The sequence below is a fragment of the Dipodomys merriami genome, unplaced genomic scaffold (genome assembly GCF_024711535.1).
Source record: "Dipodomys merriami isolate MVZ:Mamm:240054 unplaced genomic scaffold, mDipMer1.0.p SCAF_7, whole genome shotgun sequence".
Taxonomy (NCBI): Eukaryota; Metazoa; Chordata; class Mammalia; order Rodentia; family Heteromyidae; genus Dipodomys; species Dipodomys merriami.
In genome coordinates, this window is record NW_027206290.1 from 28,472,849 (window position 1) to 28,495,074 (window position 22,226).

The window sequence follows — 22,226 nt, forward strand, 5'->3', positions numbered from 1 at the left end:
GGATAGCCTGGAACAATGATCCTTCCAATCTCAACCTTTCAAGAATCATGGATTAGAGGCATAAGACACTAATACCCAGCTTTTAATGAGACTTTTGTATTGATAAAATGAAAAAGAAATAAATAATTTGATAATGGTTATGATGGAAGTACATATTTTAAAATATAATATTTTAAATAACTAAAACATCAATTTGTACATCTCATTGTTGCAATAGGTCCACCTGTATCCTTATTTAAATGATTTGTTTTTGCCCTTCCCCTCCACAAATTATAACATCAAATACAATGAAAGCAAGGGTTATACTGTGGGGGAGGGACAATCAAAGCAACAAAGAAATCATCTTATAAATATGTTAGAAACAATCGCAGGAGAGAAAAATCATTTGAATCCTTATCTTGGGGTTCATTTCACCTAACATCAACTTATCTGACATTTGCTGCTTGTCTCAGACATATACTAGTTATTGCAAATAAGGGAAACCAGTACAAGTAGCTATATCGAAAAACGAACTTTACAACTTTGGCAGTGGGGGTGGAGGGGAGATAGGAAGGATTGGGAAGGGGAAACAAAGGAGAAAGCAACAATGCTTGATAAGAAATATACTCATTACCTGGTCCATGTAATTGTAACCCCTCTGTACAGTAGTTTCACAATAATAAAATAAAATAAATTCTAATGAATTTCTTAAATAACATAGGGTGAATACAGGCATAAAACTCAACCTTCATATGTGAAAATGGATCTAGGAAACTTGAAGGGATGGGTGGTTTGAAATAAGTGGTGAGAAAAATGATGGTAGGTAGGTGATGACAATCAAGATGCTTGTACTCATCGACTGATGTGTTAAACTGAAACTCCTTTACATAACTATTTAAAGATTATAACATATAGATTTAATTAAACATAATAAAAACTGTATAAAATCATGAAAACCATAACATCAATTTATAACCATTCAAAATTATTAACAACTTATACATACATAATGAAGCCATACTCGAATCAATATGAAAATTAACTTCTTTAATTATGCCAGAATATTGTTACTTGATTTATATGTAGGTTTATATGGTATCAATAGGTTTATGGTTAATACTGGAATCGTGCCCTTTCTTCTTGCTACAGACTGAATATTTATACCCTCACAAAATGTATATATTGTAATCATAATATGTTGATATTTGCATAGATTGGGAAGTGAATAGACCATAAGAGAAGAACTCTAATGAACAGCATCAGTGATCTTATCTAAGAAATTCCAGAGAGCTATCTTTATTCTGTGCCTATGTGAGGACACAGGTAGAAGGTAGCCAGAAAGCAAACTTTCTTCAAATATTCAATCTATCATTGACTTCCTGTTGGATTTTTCAGGATGCAAGACTACAAGAATAAATTTCTGTTCTTTATAAGACAGTCTAAGGTACTATGTTTATAAGCATTCAAAGAGATTAAGAATTTGGTAGTTCCAGGATATAATAATGCCTAGAAATGGGTATAGGGTTTATTATCACACATATTTCCAGAAATCAGCAAAGATTATGTTGTGAGGTAAACCAGACACAGAGAAACAAAGGTTGCATGGTTCCCCTCATTTTTAGTAGCTAGAGTATGTCTATAAATCTGTAAGTAAACACACTGGGTGGTATACAAGGGTTACAAATGAGTTCACTGAAGTATGATAGACTCTATGGAGAACTCAATTAGTATTATTCTTTAAAAAAGACTAAGTCAGGGGCTGGGAAGGTGGCTCAGTGGTAGAATGTTTGCATTGCATGCATGAGGCCTGGGTTCGATTCCTTAGCACCACGTAAGCAGAAAAAAGCCGGAAGTGGCACTGTAGTTCAAGTGGTAGAGCACTAGCCTTGAGCTGAAGAGCTGAGGGACAATGCCCAGGCTCAGAGTTCAAGCCCCATGACCGATAAAAAAAAAAAAAAGACTAAGTCAAAGCACAACAAAATAAGTATTATGATAAGTGTACTTGGCAAGAAGTATTGTGGGGCAATAGAATATGGGGAGAAGAATTAAGGGAGTGGGAAAAGGGGAGAAGGCAGGCAAGAATTCATTGTAGATACCAGAGAATGTAAGGGAAAAAAAGTACAGCTATTTAAAGATAATACAAATATATTTTTAACAAATCAGTTTCAAATTGGCTCCTAAATAAGACAATTTCTGTTCCTCGTGTATCCCTGAAATCCATTCTTATAAAACAAGTTTAGGGAAAATGCACTTAAAAATATGATAAACCAAATACGATCCTTCTGAGACATGCCTACAAAAATCTTTTCATAATGACCTTTGTCTGCCCTTGCATGCTTTCTTGGATGAAGTAGGTTTCTACAGACAGGGCCACATTATAAGGGAGTCAAGGAAACCTCTGGCTACTAGCCAATGGGAAGCTGCATCATTCAGAGTAGACTCTGGGAGACAAACATATGAGTGAACTGCTGTGCCTTTTGTATCTTGGGTTAATGCCATACCAGCATCTTAATTAACCTTGAGGAGTACTCAAACTAAGACCAGCTAAACTATGTCCTGATTTCTGATTCGTAGAAATGGTGAAGTATTAAGTTTGTCTCCATTTGTCATACTACAATAGATTAAAAAGACAGTGTTCCTTTTACTTTGCTTTCCCTATTAAACTCATCAAACCCAAAATGAGCAAATCTTGGTTGGGAAGCTAAAGTTGATGGTGTTCAATAGGAAAGAAAAGATTTTAATGAACCAATTTCACTCTTTCTCTGGAATTCAGCATCCTATTTTCTCAGCCTTATGCTTTAAGCAAGACTGACTCATGTCACTACTGGTCTCTAGAGATCTGGATGAAGAGTTAGTGATTGCCCTAGAGACCCATACTCTTCTTGCTGTCTCCTAGTTGTGAACAGGCTATTAACTTTTACCACAGTGTGACAATCCATTTGCTCTATGTTAGAACAAATGGGATACTCCATTATCTAGGTACCATAACCCTTAATGGTTCTTCTGTTTTAAAAAACATAGTAATTTCATAGGGATTTTTTCCTGACTCTATTCTAGAAAATCCCAGATCTATCATGAAATGCTAAGATAGTAAAGTCAATTACACTTGAAAATATACATTTGCCTTCATCAGAACTGTGCTCATTATAGTAGAAAAACCTTTGATACACAATAGTAGTGCAACAATTTCAGTTAAGTATATTTTTTAATTACATGCTCTTTTTCTTTATTCTTACAATAAGTGTTAAATTAATAGTAACTTTAATGAAGTTGAGACTTAGACTTTTACTGAGATATTTCTCTTCTTTGTAATACCTGAAAATAAAACTCTTTATATATTTGAATGCAATCCAAAGCTATAGGATCTAGTGAAGGCTTAATTAAATAATAGAGAAAGATATGACAATATTTTGAAATTTATTGTAGAAAGAAAATAATAGCCTATTATAACATATAAAAACATGGAGAGATGATGAGAAGGACAGAGAGAGAAAGAGAGAGAGAAAGAGAGAGGGAATATAATTTCTCATATCACCTTTCCTCAGTGTTATGAAAGTGTATTCTAATAAAATTTTCATTTAGTTGGATGCTGCTCATATATGCCTATAATTCTAGCTCCTAAGGGGCTGAGATCTGAGGAATGTAGTTGGAAGTCAGCCTGGGCAGAAAAATCCATGAGCATCTTATCTCCAATTATCAACCAAAAACCAGAAGTAAAGCTGTGGATTAAAGGAATCTTTTAGCAAAAATAACAGTATAGGACCTGAATTCAAGCCTCAGGACTGGCACACAACACACACACACACACACACACACACACACACACACACACACACACACACAAACACACACACACACACACACACACACACAAACATATATCCTTCAACATTTTCTGAGAAGCTGGGCACCAGTGGCTCATCCTAGCTACTCAGGAGGCTGAGATCTGAGGATCGAGGTTCAAAGCCAGCCCGGGCAGAAAACTCCATGAAACTCTTATCTCCAATAAACCATCAGAAAACCGGAAGTGGCACTGTTGCTCAAGTGGTAGAGAGCTAGCCTTGAGCTGAAGAGCTGAGGGACAGCACTCAGGCCCAGAGGCCAAGGCCCATGACTGACCAAAAAAAAAAAAAAAATTCTGAGAGAGAATATACTCGTGGATATATTCTGATTAATAGTTTTTCCTTTTGTTCGTATAATTTTTGTATTGTTTCTCAATTATCTTCCTATACTTAAATTGCATAGTGTAAGATTCTTTACTAAGCACAGAAATCAATAATTTTGTGTTAACATATTTTTTAAAGCTCTTCCTAAATTTCCATCACCCCCAAATTTCAATTTTTGTAGTGAATTTCTGCCTCCAACACATGCTGTTCATATTGAAGTGTCTTTTCTATTTAAGGAAATGCAATCATACTTTGTGCTTTGTAGTTTTTTTCTTTTTTTCATTTTGCTATAACTGAGGCTTGGATTTAGGACTTAGGGCCTGGGTGTTATCCCTTAGCCACTTATGGCTGGTGCTCTACCAATTGAGCCGCAGCTACACTTCCAGCTTTTTGTTCATTAAATGGAGGTAGGAGTCACAGCCTATCCTACCCTGGCTGGCTTCGAACCATGATCCTCAGATCTCAACCTCTTGAGTAAGTAGGATGACAGGTGAAATCTACCAGAACCCTACCACCATAGTCTTTTGAATCTTACTCCTCACTTATTTTAATGTTTAGAATTTTATTGATATAGTATTATATATTCACATGTTGTTCCTTTCTATGGCTGGTACATTTTCTCAGTAAGAATCATAGTACATTATGTTTATATTATTATCACCTGAGCTACATCTAGATAATTTACAAGTCTATGGCAAGTCATGTAATTAATGAACACTATCACACAATGATGTATGTGAATATCTATTTTCATTTCTATACTAAAAAACTGACAGCTATCTAGTATATTGTACACTTAACTTTTGAAACAAATTCCAACTTCTAACCTCCCTGAACCACCTGATGCTTTCAACAGTAATACATGGAGCTGAGCATCCTCCTCAATTTTTGCTTGTCTCTCTTTGTTCACATAATGAGAACAGATATGTAGTGGCTCAATCTTTTGGCAATATAACACTACCTATTATGGTTTACATTTGCAATTTCTTAATGACTTACGATGTAGAACATCTTTTCATGTGCTCATTAAAATTGACATATAGTCTCTGGTGAACAAACTCTTTTAAAAAAAATCAATTTTTTCCAGCTTTATGAATCAGATTCTTTGTCTCAGAGTCTTGGAAATACTGGTAGTTTTTCTTTACCCTGTGTTCTCTATTTTCTGCTTTTTTTTCTCTATTTGAAGCATAATGATACTTCTAATATTTCAAATCTGTTATTAATATCCTCTAGAGAATTTTGTACTCCCGTCTGCATTTTTTCCAACTCGCAATTTTTATTTGTGTTACTTAATACTTTCTTTTCTCTATGTATCATTGTTCATGTGTTGAATGGTTAACTTTTAATTTTCAATGTCAACATACTGCCATTTTTCTTGTATGACACCTGTTGCCGTTTTTTCATGTATTACGATTTTTTATTGAAAACAAATATTTTAGATAGTATTGGAGATACTCTGTGTTCTAGCATTTCTCCGAATCTGCTATATTCTTGGCATCTCTTTTCATCATGATTGTTTTAAGTATTTTTGACTTTACACTGACTACATCTGAGGAATCTCATGACATTTGTCCACCGATGTTTTGAGTCTATTTTTTATGTTAAGATAGAAAAGTTTAAGCTTAAAATTTAAGCCAGGAATTCTAAAGGTCCCTGTGCCTTTAAAGCTTTGTGTTCAGGTTGCCTGTGGGTACAAGTTATACTTAGGCCTCTAAGTTATTAATGGCCACCACTGTGCTGGTGGATATGACTATTGTGGAGAATATTCTTCAAGTGTATATTTCCTTTATATTTGGCTGACTGTCTTGTTATGTCTTCTTAAATTTCATCACCTTCTCACAATTAGCCAATATTGTATGTCTAGGCAGAGCCTTTTTTTTTAGTCTCAGTTGCAAATTCAGTCTTTCATTTCAACCACAGAGATGAAATGAAAGCTGAACTGTTCAGTCCCAAAGAAATGTTTAATTTTGCCAGTCTAGTGTGCTCCCTTGCTTGTCTCAAAAGAGTCAAAAGTGCTGACTCTAGGAAAGGCTGACTTTTCCCTTGTTCTGCCCTGAGATTATTAGACTTAGCGATAAGATCATTGTGCCCATTTCTCATCAAATGACTATAGCTTTTCTAATCAGAGCGGGACGTTCCTTGTGGATGGGTTTGCTTTGATAAAGACTAACTGGTGAAAGAAATAAGTTTCAGTTGAAAAAATATTAGTAATACTCAAGAATGTAAAAAAAAATCACTTTGTTCTGTGCCTTGCTCAATTATTACTGTTCTGGAATGCATTCATTTTTCACAACTTTCCCAAATTTACTATTTGTTTTAAAAGAGAAAACAGGTTGAATTTCTCATTTAATTATGTTCTGCCACTCTCTATAATTTCTTTCTTTGATCTTTTCAAGAGATGCATGTGATTTGTGATGAGTTTAAGACTTTGGCAAACAGATTTTTTTTAAAAATTTTATTTTATTTTATTTGTGAATATACTGTACAGAGGAGTTACAATTACGTGGGCAGGATAATGCGTACATTTCTTACCAAGCATTGCAGCCTCCTCCTTTGTTTACCCTTCACATCCCTTCCCAGCCTCCCCCCACCCCCCCAATCCCAATCCTTCTCCTTCCCCCCATTCCCCCCCCCCGCACCGACGTTGTAAAGCTAGTTTTGGACATGACAACTTGTACTTCTCATTGTTGCAACAGGTCCACCTGTATCCTTAAACAACTAGTTTTTCCCCACCTCCTCCACAAGTTATACTGACATCAAATATAGTGAAAGCAGGGGTTATACTGTGGGGGAGGGATATACAAAGCAACAAAGAGATAATCTTATAAATGCGTTAGAAACACATGCATGAAAGAAAAAAAATTAAAATACACATCTAAGGGTTCATTTTCCTGACATCACATTATCTGACCTTTTCCGCTTGACTCATACATATACTAGATATTACAAATAAGGGAAACCATGGGACCTATGTTTCTTTGGGCCTGGCTTACTTCACTTAATATAATTTTTTCCAAGTTTTTCCATTTCCTAACAAATGGGGCAATGTCATTCTTTCTGATGGAGGCATAGAATTCCATTGTGTATATATACCACAAAGAACTTTTCTTCAAGATTCTATACATGATATGTTGCAATTTCCTACATTGTGGCATTACTGATCAAATGTCTGCTTCTCTTTCTCTTTTTTTTTCCTTTCTATACATTCTTGCTTATCCCCTGTGGAAATTCATATTATTTCTTTCTGGCTGTAGAGTAGCTTCTCCTGGGTTTAAGTACTGGATCTTCTTTCATAAATATTTCAAGCCTGAGAGAATTTGCATTCTTTCCAATGGCTGCATTCATAACGTGTGTCCTTTGAGTTTCTTTTAAAGAAATCCAGTAATATCTCCTACTTCCACTTTCAATAAAAAAGGACATATGCTTTTCATGTCCAGTTTTCTTTTAACATGCTGCCAAGGGGTATGAAAGTATCCATTCTTTGTATGAGTATCTCAAAAGAATTGCTGCTTCTTACATGTACTTGTGATTTCATCAGTATACTGACATTTACTTTATCCAAGAAGGAAGCTGCAAAAGAGGCAGAGTTAGAAAATTATACACTAAAGATGTATTCTTGTCTGCCCATATCATTTAATATATGTCTTAGAGCATTTGAGATCGGGTTATCAATAATTGGAGACTCTGAAATTGAAAAGGAAATGATAGCATAGAGTTTAGGAAGTATGTGTGAAACATGAATACTTGAGTTTAGATATTTCTGCTAGAGTCATTCTTCTGCAATTCATAACATTTGAATGTTATTCTAGCTGCATACCTATTTCAAAAATCTGTCACCCAAAGCAATCAACTTCAGTCATAAACTATGTTACTCATTTCACCCAGTCCTACCTTACCCCCAAATTCTTCACTTGATTCTCACTTAAATTGTAAAATACATATATACAGGAGTTTTAAATATACCCACACATATACAAATAATCCAGTATTATGCCATTAACATAGAACAATGCAATATGATCTTCTAAATTCTTAAATTTTTGCTACCTGTCAAGACTGAGATTCATGAACTTGTTAGTGACTCAGCTTAATGGCAGATTTTATTTCTCTCTGACCTTGAACAAAAAGTGGGCTCAAGATTTTCTAACAACTTCACAGGTGAGATTGAATGTATATTATGTGCTAGTACTTAAGACTTGAAATCAAGGCATTGTTCTCTTGACTGACTTTTTGCTCAAGGCTGGTACTCTACCACCTGAGCCACAGCTCCACTTCTGGCTTTTTGCTGGTTAATTAGAGATAAAAATCTCCTGGGCTTTTCTGCCTAGGGGTGCTTCAGACTATGATATTCAGATTGCCACTTCCTGAGTAGCTAGGGTTACAGTTGTAACCTACAAGTGCCTGGGTTAGAGTTGAAATTTTAAGAAAGCAGCTGTTAGTCTTTCTTCCCAACCCCTATGAGATTCCAAACAGTGTCTGAACTTTCTATCACATACATTGAATAAATGCTATATAGAGCAGAGCAAAAGGTGCCCTTCAGTGAAAATTTAACTCAAAGAACATTGTTTTTGAAAGATGATGAAAATGGAGAGCACTTTATTAACTCAATGAAATTGAGCTGATCCTGACCAAGATTCCTTTTAAAAGTATTTTTTTAGATTTCTTCAAAAGAACCAATAAAAGAAATGATTCCATATTCACTACTACCTCTGCAAAACAGATAAAAGCACAAAGGAAGGAAGGCATGGAGAATAAGATCACTTGCCTTTCTTTTTTAATTTTTATTGGGAAATTACCATACAGAGGATCTACAATTACATGAGCAAAATAATGAGTACATTTCTTATCAAGCATTGTTGCCACTTCCTTTGTTTCCCCTTACCATCGCTGCCTCCCATTTCCCCACCCCCAAAGTTGTAAAGTTCATTTTTCGATATAACGTCTTGTACATTTCATTGCTGCAATGGGTCCACCTGTATCCCTATTTAAACAATTTGTTTTTTCCCTTCCCCTTCACAAATCATACCAACATCAAATACAGTGAAAACAGGAGTTATACTGTGGGGGAGGGACATACAAAGCAACAAAGAGATCATCTTATAAATATGTGAGAAACAATAGCAAGAAAGAAAAAAAATTTGAGTCCTTATCTTGGGGTTTATTTCGTCTAACATCAACTTATCTGACCTTTTCTGCTGTCTCAGACATATACTAGTTATTGCAAATAAGGAAAACCATGGGACCTATGTTTCTTTGGGACTGGCTTACTTCACTTCATATAATTTTTTCCAAGCCTTTCCATTTCCTAACAAATGGGGCAATGTCATTGTTTCTGATGGAGTCATAGAATTCCATTGTGTATATATACAACATTTTCTTGATCCATTCATCTACGGAGGGGCATCTGGGTTGGTTCCATATCTTACCTATGGTAAATAATGCTGCAATAAACATAGTTGTGCCTGTAGCTTTGTATGGTCTTGTTTGTGATCATTCGGGTAAATGCCCAAAAGTGGGTTTGCTGGCTCATAGGGAGCTTTATGTGGAGTCTTTTGAGGAACCTCCATACTACTTTCCAAAGTGGTTGAAGAAGTTTACACTCCCACCAACAATGCAGTAAGGTTCCCTTCTGTCCACATCCCCTCCATCATTGGTTGTTATTAGAGTTCTTAATTATAGCCATTCTAACTGGAGTGAGGTGTTATCTCAATGTTGTTTTGATTTGCACTTGTTTTATGGCTAGGGAAGTTGAGCATTTCTTCATGTGTCTATTGGCCATCCTTCTTTCCTCTTCAGAGAAGTTTCTCTTTAACACTTTAGCCCACTTATTTATTGGGCAGTTTTTTCTTTGAGAATTTGTTGTTGGAGGATTTAATTTTTTGGGTTTCAGGTATATTTTAGATATGAGACCCTTGTCCGTTGTATGGCTAGTGAAGATCTTCTCCCAATCTGTGGGCTTTACCTGCTTTTCTTATGCACTTAGCCATTGCTGTTGAAATCATTACTGATTTACAGAAAGCTTTTCAGTTGTCATGATCCTCATTCGTAGAAAAAACCCAAATCATCCAGTATAGATTTAGTGTATATCTGTTCACATTGTAGACCCCACTAAGTCATGTCCAGAACTCTGATGATCTTTGCAGAAACAAGCAAGCCTGTAGTCCAGTTATTGGGTTAGCTCATTATACATTATGAAATCTGGACAAGAAAAATCTATCAGTGCTGGTCACTGGTAGCTCACGTCTGTAATAATAGTTAATCAGGGGCTGAGATTTGAGAAAGAAAGTCTGTGAGACACTTATCCCCAATTAACTTCCCCCAAGTAAGCTGTGAGTGAGCTGTGGCTCAAATGGTAGAGTGTTAGCTTTGAGCACAAAAGCTGAGAAACAGTGTCCAGGCCCTGATTTTGAGCTCCAGGAGACACACACACACACACACACACACACACACACACACACACACACACACACACACACACACACACACACACACACACATGCACACATGCACAGGCACACACATTGGGAATCAGTTAAGGAAATGAATAAGAGGCAAATATTAAAAAACTACGAAGCTGTCAATTAAGTTATCTGTTGAAGGAGGAATGCTGCAGCATGAGACTCAAACCTAGTCTAACAAAAGCCAAATAGATGATATTTTAGGTTATTCGGACCATGTAATTGAAGTTGAAATCATCAATAGGTACACACATGGTCATAAACAAATGAATGGAGTCATTTTTCAATAATCTGATTTCATGTATTTTGGATGTAATGGTTTCATTCCACTACTGGAAGTACAAGCATGCTAACCTGTTTATAGTACTCTCAATGCCTGTATGTTTATTATATAAAGGAAGCTTATTTTAGAGTAATGTTCCATTTCAGATGAATAATTCTACTTATAATTACACAGAAAACAGTCACATTAATCATTGTTTTATTCACCCAGGATTATATTAGCATAATTCTGACAGGAATTTGGGTTGAAAAGCATACTTTGAACTAAACATCGAAAATAACTACAATTATTAAGGTTAAACCATTCATCTGTGAAGTTACTTTGTTTTTATATTATGAATATGAGTAGTGGTTTATACCAAACTGAAAAATACCTAAATATTCTTGGTTATGAAACCCTGTGCCACTAAAAGCACTAGTTGCATGCAATGGCAATCAGTCATTACAACTATCTTCTGAATAAATTTGTTTCAAAATAAAAGTCATAGTAGCATAAAATCAAAATTATCTTAAGGAAACTTTTTTCTGAGATAACTTACATAAAGTATTGCTATGTTGCACAAAAGGGCCTCAAGTTACTGAATTGCCAGCTTCAATCTCAGCAATAATGGAACTAGAGGCAAGTGTGGATTTCACCTAATTTGTTTTAAATGGATATTTTGTTTGATTATTATCAATCATTTAAAAATCATATAATTAATTTATATTTTTCTAATTATTCACTTTCTTTATCTACAGCAAATCATTATTTGAAGCCCCATTTGACTCCTAACAGTATTAATTCAAAAACACCCAATGATAATCAGTAGTAACATAGTAAACCATTATGTATGTTAATAGCTTTTGATATGATTGTTCTTTAAATTCTGATACGACATATATATTGAAACATGTCATTATTTATTAACCTCAAAGTACTATTACCATTTTTATAAATACTATGCCATGTTCCATAAAAACTATGTACGTAGACTAGAATATAATCCCTGAAAATATATTTATATTAAATCACTCAACTATGATTCCTGCTTTTATAAAATCAAATTTCCCTTATGACTTAGAACAAAGAGAACTACTTACATGCTTCTGTGTCAGTTTTTCATACTCAAGAAAAAAATGTCTTTCAAAATTTAAGGTGAAATAATATATTTTCCAGGTTTAAAATCTGAAATATTTTATCACCAACAGATGTGTAGTACACCATATGGCATAGAAAATTCTTCATAAGGCCAGCCAAGCTACTAAAGGAAAACATGTCTTTATAACTGAATGAAGAGCTCTAAAAATAATACTTATTGATATCTATTTTTAAAAGACACAAATCTAATTAAAATATCATTGGAGATTTCCATAAATGTTGATATTTTGTCACATTCATAATGGCATATAAGTAAAAGATAGGGAAGCAATACTTAGGCTAATCAGGGAGAATGGAATCACACTTATTTGAGAGTTTTATATTGTTTGTGAACTAATGTGCCATCACTGTGGATAGAAGAAGATAAGTTAAGGAATTATAGCAATATCTAAAATCAAATAGTAAATAGCAAAGTTGAATGAGTTATTGAAAAAAGAACATAATGTGTCTCAAGGGGTTTTAGAGAAATATTTGAGAGGGAGAAAAACAGACACAGGGAGACACAGGAAAATACCAGGTGACAGAAAGTGATGGAGTGTCATTTTAAGGAAGTAACCATTTAAATATATGTTCTGACACTGTAGTTTGTAGGCAGGCAGGAGGCTTGGCTATAATTTGCATATATGTCAATCTATGACTAACCCAGAAAGATCAACCACACAGTGATTGAACAGTCAGGTATATGGAACGACAGTAAGAGGTAATGTTATGAAAAGTAATTAATGGGATGTAAACATAGCTCAGTAATATTGGAAAAGTAGATATAGATTCCATTATTTCTCTTTTTGAAATAAGGAAAACCTTCTACCTACAGAAAGAGATCCAGAGTGTGACAACCAGGGGAAAATGATGGCCTGCTGGCTGACAGAGGAGTCATTGTCAGGTTGTTTTGTTGAATCTTCCTAGAGCTCCATCCTCTAAAACTTGTTAGAATATTGTTCCATAATGATTTGGAGGAAAATCCTTGGAGAATTTTTTTTCCTTGTTGCTCATGAGACTTGAATGCTGGGCCTGAGCACTGTCACTGAGCTCTTCAGCTCAAGATGAGAGCTCTACCACTTAAGTCACAGCACCACTTCTGGTTTTCTGGTGGTTAATTGGAGATAAGAGTTTCACAGCCTTTCCTACTGTTTTCTCAGAAGAAGAAGTAAGAATGGTTAATAGACACATGAAGAGATGTTCAAACATCTCTGGTCATAAAAGAATTGCAAATCAAAGCAACATTGAGATTCTACCTTACCCCAGTTAGAATGGCCATTATCAAGAAAGAAAAAAAGAAAGAGAAGAAGAAAGAAAGTAAAAGGCTTAAGAATCCAATGCAAAAAGGTGAGGTGACTTCAATATTGTCCTAGTATTTTAGGAGGTTGGGCAGGTGGAACATGAGGTAAAAGCCAGCCTGCACTCCATACCAAAGGACCTCTGAGAAACAAAACAATACAATAAACAAATGGATATTAAAGATAGGAAGAAATGGGAGGTAGAAATTAGAGAAAAGGAAACAAGGAAAACAATGTTAAAAATTAAAACTTATGCTTAAGTAGTCAAACTTATCAGGGTGACCAAACAGGATATCAGAGAGGGGATAAAGTGTAGAAGTGAAGGAAGAGGGAGAAGAAGAAGACGAAGAAGGAGGAGGAGGAGGAGGAGGGGGGGGGGAGTGAGGGGGGGAGGGGGAGGAAAATCAGAAACAGACAAAGCAACAGAGAGCCATAGAGAGAGATGGAGAGAAGATCAGGAAGGGAGGGAGAAAAGGAAAAGGTAAATGAAAACAAAAATCAAAGCAGAAAAAAAGAAAACAATGGACAGGATTGCCGCCCTCCCATTGGTCAGTTTTGTGTGACACACTGAACTATGTGCTCTATATCTTCTTTCTGTGACTCCTTGGTCTATGTGCTGTGTGTTGAGAGCAGTGGCTGTGAACTCTGTGTCTATTTCTTTTTTTGTTATTGTTGGACACCTAGCACCAGGGACCAGGATCCATGTGCACTATCATTACTGGCCTCAATCACTCTGTCCAGAATGAGTGAAGTGGGAAGGTCTTTCCCCAGTATGTCTGAGTCTCTAGTACCTTCAGCTGTCTGCTCTTCTCAGACAGTGACTATATTTTAGCCATCATGTTCTGGATTCCTGTATCATCAGCATTTATCTGCCATACGTTATCACATGGAACTACTGTTTCATCCATACTGAAGAGAACAAATGGCTCAAATCTCCCTTCCCTTTTATGTCTCAATATATCCTCTACCATGTGGAGTTCTTAGCTTCTCCAATTCAATATCTTTCCCTTATGTCTAGATTAGCTCTGTAGGACAACTCTTGTCCATCCAGTATCATCCTTGCTATGGGTTTCCTGAAGACAGAAAAGTCCCTTTCACTCCTAAAGCAATAAACAAAGACAAAGTATATCAATTACCACTGCATTACATGAAAAAACTATTTTTCCCAGTGCCATTTATCTATGCATATTTCAGGTCCTCTGTTAGCTGTGGTTTCAGAATGTCTTATTCTTTTATTTTTTGACTAAGCCATTGCCGGAAAGGATGTCTCTTCGATTTAATTTCACTTATTTTTTTCTGAACTTCAATAAGGGTGTTAAAATGTAACATGTCCACCTAAATGTCTACTGCATTCCTTTCAGATTCACCCCTTCTTCTTTCCTTCCCTCTAGCTCATGTGCTCCCTCCAAAGCAGACTCATTTCATATTTTTCACCTCCTTTACACATGTGTATATTGAGTAATCTGGCTGTATTTTTCACTGGTTCTCTTCTACATTGATCTGCACTTTCCACAAGTTCCCTCACCTCAACAGCCACTTACAAGTTTATTTCTGCTTCTGATATTCATTTTGTTAAGCTGTCTGTTAATGATTGGGAAGGTTTACTTCATGGATATTCACCACTATATACACAGTTCTGGAGCAAACTAAATCATGTAAATAATAAGCTGAGGAAGATCTAATAAATACAAGAAAAATTAGCACAAAGGTAGCCCACAAAGCCTGTTATTCTGCAATGTCTTTCCACATCCTTTTAAAAAAAGCATTGTTGTCAGATGTTGCAAATTATTTAAAAAAAGTTTAATTTGGCAAATCTAGTCAAGTTTTTATCTTAGCTACAAGGAATCAATTACCAAAACAGCACGTACATGTGCACGCACACACACAAATAAAAATGAAAACCATGGGATCATTTCAGTACTTATACACTTTATCCAAACTGAGCTTCTGATATTTTTCCAGTATAAACTCTTACATGCTAAGTGAAAAAAACTTTTTGAATAATATGTTCCAGATTTATATTAGTTTCATTTAATAAACACATATTTTCCACTCCAAGTATAATCTGAAAATAAAAATATTGCTGAAGAATTGCCCTTCGTTTTCTTAGCCGTGCTATTGAATTCACAGCATTTACAAATTCATAATGATATTTCTTCCATTTGTTCTGCTATTTCTGGCTGTAAACTCAGTTTTAAATTGGAAAAATATGCTTATATAAGTGTTATGAAATTGCTCTCACAGATCTTCTGGCACATTTTTCATAAATAAAAATAAGCATCTTTCAGACAGAATTCCAGAAAATAGAAAAATGATTGAATTTGATCATGAGGGAACTCTCCTTTCTGGAGAGGAACTAATCATATATTCAGTGCAGGAAATTTACATATTTTGATACTTATTTATAAAAATAAGTATGGTACATCCTAAAATAATGTAGAAGACAACAGTCTGAGAAGATATATGACTTGTGTAGCATACACATCAGCCTAAAATTATTCAAAAGTTTAGCAATATCCTTTAATTTTTAAACACTAGAATTTGAACAATACAGATTTAAACGTGTCCTAGATATAGAAGATCACTTTATATTAGGTAAACTAGTGTGGTTTAATTACTTCTAAACAGGATAAAGATTCTGACCCATATATTTATTACCCTGAAAATCATTTGAGTCTAATACTATCATGTCATTTGCAACCATTAGCTGCAAAAAACTACTGAAATGTCTAAATTAAAGGACCTTAAGACTAGCTCTAAAAGACACACTGAGTTTTAAACAAATTTATTATAATATAGTATAAGAAAAGTTTGCAAGTTTTATTTCAGAAGATTTTTCAAGATAAAAAATATATATAAATATATCATTTAGAAGAGCAGGATACAGGCTGACCCATTGTAACAATGAGATATACAAAACACTATGTTAAAAATGACTTTACAACTTCGGTGTGGGGCGGGGAGGGGAGAGAGAAAAGGGGAGATGGAGGTGTGGAGGTGGGAGGGAAGGGATGGCAGGGGAAAATAAAGGAGGAGACAACAATGCTCAGTAGGAAATGTACTCATTACCTTGCTCATGTAACCATAACCCCTCTGTATAGTGTTTTTATAATAAAAAAGTACCCCAAAAAAGAAAAGAAAAAAAGAATTGGAAGTAAATGAGCTGATGAATACAGTATTCAGGTACAAAATTTTACATAGTTAACAGATTTCTTCCAACTCTACCATCTTATTTGAAAATCTTGATGGAAACTCAGATATGAATATTCTTTTTATGATAATTCAATTTTCTGCTGGTTTTTGCTAAACAACATGTTTGTGAATATACTTGTACAGGTTTCTGTAATTTTCTTTGTAAATCATGTAGAGATCAAAGATTTCATAAGTGGAAGGAGCCAAGAAATACCATGAGTGCAGCTATAATTAGCCTGTCCGAACGATGTGTACAACTGCCTTTAGTTTACTCTTCAAAAGGAAACTGTGAGTCAGAGCAGTAGGTAGGCCACAATGTGATCCAAAGGGAGAAAAAAAAAGTATCTGCTAAATATATTTCACATTAATGTGTCAAGGCTGAGTCATCACTACCACCCAGGCAAATTATTTGGTTGAACTTGATATTTGCTGTCCTTTAACTATCCCATAGAAGCAAGATGTGGCCCTCTGAAAAATGCTTACTTTCCACTAATTTTTATCTGAACCTAATAGTTTCCATCTGCTGCCTCCAAGCTAAAATACGATTCACTACTACGATCTTGTACATGACAGCAATACTGGTGCCACAGCTTATTCTATCTAGGGTCTAAATTTGTAAACTAATCACATGACAAACTTCTCATGATATTTAAATGGCCATTGCAAGAGAAAAAGTAAGTTTGAACTTGCATGAAAATAGTTAAAGCTTCTCTGAAACACTTTTAGATATATTTAATGTCTTTTTGCTTTTAAGAAAACATAAGTTTTTTGATGTGGGTATAATTTGGGGAGGGGAAAGGGAAAAATGTTTAAATAGGGATACAGGTTGACCCATTTTAACAATGAAATGTACAAGACACTGAGTTGAAAACGAACTTTACAATTAGGTGTGGGCTGGGGGGAAGGGAGTGTAGTTGTGGATGTGGGAGGGAAGGGATGGTAGTGGAAAAAGAGAGGAGGAGGCAACAATGCTTGATAAAAAAATGTACTCATTACCTTGTTCATGTAACTGTACCCCCTCTGTACAGTATTTCCCAATAAAAACTTACTTTAAAAAAGAAAACATAAAGCTTTTTTAACAAGGTAGATGAAATATCTCACTTCTATGACAGTGTTTAATTATGTATTTTTAAAATTTCAAAAAAGGTTGGTGTTCAAAAAAGATGTTCCATGTATTACCCATATTGTGGAAGATTATATATATACATATATACGTATATACAGTATCAAAGTTCACAATAAAAAAAAACATAACTTCAAAAAATCAAAATCTGGGAGCCTATGGCTTATGTTTGTAATCCTAGCTCTTTGAGCAATAAATAAATAAAGATAGATAGATAGATAGATAGATAGATAGATAGATAGATAGATAGATAGATAGATAGATAGAGAAACTAAGTAATAATACAAGGCCCTGAGTTCAAGCCCCATTATCAACACAACACAACACACACACACACACACACACACATACAGGACACACAATAACTTTAAAGGAATGTTGAGAGTCATTTAAAGAGACCGCACCCACATTTCTCTATTGCATACTTCATCATCTCTGAACGAATTTGCCTAGAGTCTCATAATAATACTGACAAAGTCCTAAGAAGTCTGAATGTGCTGTGCTTGAATGCATTAGTCCAGATATTTTGTTGACACTACATCTTATAGTTGTGGAATCAAAAGTGACCCCAAATTCAATTATGACAGGTTTTCCTGATTGAGTTAATAGTCACAAAAGGGTGGATTTTTGTTTGGGACTTAATAAATTTGAAAAGCCAAATCGATATCTAGGAAGAGAAATTAAAGAAATATCCTCTACTTTATAATTTTTAAGGTATTGCACATTTTCTCCTTTGGATTGAATTTACACCCTTTACAGTGTCTTACACTGCCTAACTCTTTATTTATCTTTGGTATTACCCAGTGGGGCGGAAGGGAGGAAAGTGGAGCATCTGTGGGTATTTACTATTTCTGCTGGGTATGATCACATGGGGCTTCAGGAGCCCCTTGAATATGGGTCACTGCTCCTGTTAGCTTTTCTCAAAATCTGGTTGATGTACTTTTTCTGAAAACCCTTTGGATTTATGCATGTTTGTGTCTTCCTAGTTTTCAAGCTTGATTCACACTGGACTACCTTTTGTATTTTTCCTATTTTCTTCTGCCCATAATTTTTTTTTTCTGCTTATGTGGTACTGAGGAATTAAACCAAGGGCCTCATGCATGCAAGGCAAGCACTCTACCACTGAGCCACCTTCCCAGCCCCTGCCTTTAAATTTTATACCCTCAAATTATCCTATTTTTGAGGGCCTGACTTCTGTCTTAATGACTGAATAGTTACATTTATTAATAGATACCAAAAACTACCCCACGAATTAATTCTTATGATAGATTGAGATGTTCATATTGTAAAGGATCTCAAAGAAAACCACCTGAGTGATGAGAAATGGAGCACAGAGTTTCACAATGAATAGTATAGTCAAATTAATAATATTCATAATATGAGAAATAGAATACATTGAAGTGAAGGCATTATGAGAATGTATTTAGAAAGTCTATAGAGGCAAAGGGCCTATTGTAAAGTGCAGAGTATGCTATGGGGAAAAGGGAAATAAAAGAAATGGATAGATAACCAGGAACCTACAATGATATTCTAAAGGAGTCCATTTCCTTTAGCTAGGAATTTAAAAATTAATCTGAGAATAAGAGATGAGAAATTTCCAGTAATATGCTATATCTCTGAGATTAAAATGGGACGTACAGGAGAGATAAGACTTTGAAACACCAGAGGAAAGAAGTTACTCAGACATAGTTAAGGCCAAAATGTTGAATCTTGCTAATTTTCCCAAAGCTCTCTTTCTTTCTACTACAGTCAATTGCGCTTTCACTTTCTAAGGAATCTAGCTCCTCCTCTGCATGAAACTCTTTCTCTAACTTTACCTGGAGAAATTACCTGTGAAATTAAACTTAATTTTCCTCAGAACCTACTATCATCATTTAACTGTGCAAGCTTTTAAGAGCATTAATCCCAGTAAAACCTGAGATGAAGGCCCCACCATGGGTGACAGCGATAGGGGAAAATTATCAACCCCTCTCTTCTGCCAGAGAATGAGCAACCCAAGTGTAGAGTATAATAAAAGTTATAGAGCCATCTAGACATAAGATTCAATTAGCTACATTTGTTGCCTTGAATATACTTTTTCACAATTTAGGATTTAATCCTAGGTTGCTTAAGAAGCTGGGAGAAGAACAATTCCTATATTATCTAAGTAAAGAGAAGCCTAAATTCAATATGCACTGAGGATAATGAGGTAAAATTTAGATCTTTAGTGGCACATTAGAGAGTTCTGAAGTTTAGGACATAAGTTCTACCATCCACTATCCACCATGCTGTCAGGTTGTTATTATTATTATTATTACTATTACCACTACTACTAATTTTATAAAACTATTAATGGATACAGGAACTCTATTGAGAAAATCACAATCCATTGCTAGGAGGAAGAAAGGAAATGTAATGACTTATGGGGACACAAGAACATGTATTTACTTGTAAGAAAAGTTAATGACATGAGAAACAAGAGAGATTTGATATTATAAGTGATCCTCTTACACCAAGCCTGACATGCTAATACTGAGAGATTTGGGAAGGACATTCGGACCACAGAAACTGTACTGGAAGAGCTGTACACATGCTTATCTTGTAGAGAAGTGAATCCTCAGACTTTCCATATGTCCACCCCAGACTGTCTTTCATGAGCTACTTGTTTTCTGAACTTCAGTGTCATGTTTTCCTTTGTGGTTTGAGTTTTGTTTTTTGGAAAAACTGTATCTAAAGTCAAATCATAAATGGGGATCTCAATAGTACCACTTAAATTACTTGTATTGATTAACAGCTTTAACACCTACAAAGCATTTAAAATAGTATATCCAATAAATCTTAACTCTTACAAACACAAATAGGATTACGTCCATTACAAAACCTGCAGCAGTAACAGTTAGGCAAGTCATACAGTTCACTTGAATATACAATTTCACTCTTATTTTCACACTCATATGTATGAAGTACACTAGATATCTTGACCAATCTTCACCTTAACCACAATACTTTCATATTGTGGTACAAGATTTAGATAAATTAGCTCTGATTCAAATTATTAGTGTTTGGGGCAGGGAAGGTGGCTCAGTGGTAGAGTGCTTGTCTTGCATGCATGAGTTTCTGGGTTTAATTCCTCAGCACTCCATAAACAGAAAAGGCCAGAAGTGGAGCTGTGGCTCAAGTGGTAGAGCATTAGCCTTGAGCTGAAGAGCTGAGGGACAGTGCCCAGGCCCAGAGTTCAAGCCCCACAACTGACTAAAAAAACGAATTTAAAAAACCCTTCAAATTACTACTATTTATCTTGTACTACTCATTTGACCTTTTAATTATCTTTTATTGCTACAGTTGTCAGTGTATTTATGGCTGATCAATGTTAAAGAAAAGAACAGTTGGCCAATAAAATCAGATTTTATTCAGAACCCCAGTGCAAAAAGATAAGATCTAATTATTAAACAACTCAGACTTGAATGAGATTCCACAAATGAGTATTTCAGTCAAGGAGTAAGGTGTATGAGTGGGCTGAAAAATCACAAGGAAGAAATACAAGATGTAAGGGGATGTTTTTTTATTCAGATTTAATGTTGTCAAGGAAGACATGTATAATCAATTGGCAGATAATCAAGTGCAGATTAAAAATTTGAGCTGATGTTGAAGGAGTTTGTGTGTGTGTGTGTGTGTATGTGTGTATGTGTGTGTGTGTGCGTGACTGTGTCTGTGTGTGATGCTGGAGATGGTAGAAAATTACTAATTTCAGTATCAGAGCAGTTAATGTATCTTGCTTAACTGATTTGAGAAGATTATTGCTAAAATACACATTAGGGCACACTGGATTAGAGGGCAGAGAGGAAACTGCTGAATCAAGCAAAGGAGAATGTCTCAGGTATCTCTAGTTGAATATCCTGTTGAAAACTGTCCTGCTCCCAATATATTATGCTTTAAAAGCATTTACAATATTTTTATAAATCTTCTTTCCACAATCAAACCATTATGCACAAAATTCTTGTACTTGGAGCCATCAAATCTTTATTTTGTATCACCAGCTCAGTGAGAATATGGAGCACACAAAGAAGAAAACATGGTGACAGAAACACAGGTATTATGGAATGTGAATACTAAAACCAAGAATTATCAAACTCAAAAAGGATAAAAGAAATTGGTAGATTTACAGTACCAGATGTCAAGATTTATAAAACTACAATAAATTACTAAGTCCACTTTAAGTCCAGGAAAAAAGCAAAACCATCAAAAAGCCAGAAATACACCCAGAAACAGAACAAACTATGTATGAATGCCAAAACTATGACTGCAAAGTAAGAGAGAGAAATGAGATGATCTCTCCAATATAGAATGGTTAGCCCAATTGACTATGCAACACTGGATATATGGCTATCATGAATCATCATATTGCTATTATGTATAATGGATCTAAATGCAAAAGATAAAACTTCTGGAAAATATGATACATTTGAGGAGAGGAAACTCCAATAATGGTATATATTTTAACACTGTTGTTCACTGGAGAGGTATTTTATTTTTTTTGCATTTTTATTGTCAAGGTATATACAAAGATATTACAGTTACATAAGTAAGGTAATAAGTACATTTCTTTTCCAACTTGTTATCATGTCTCTCATT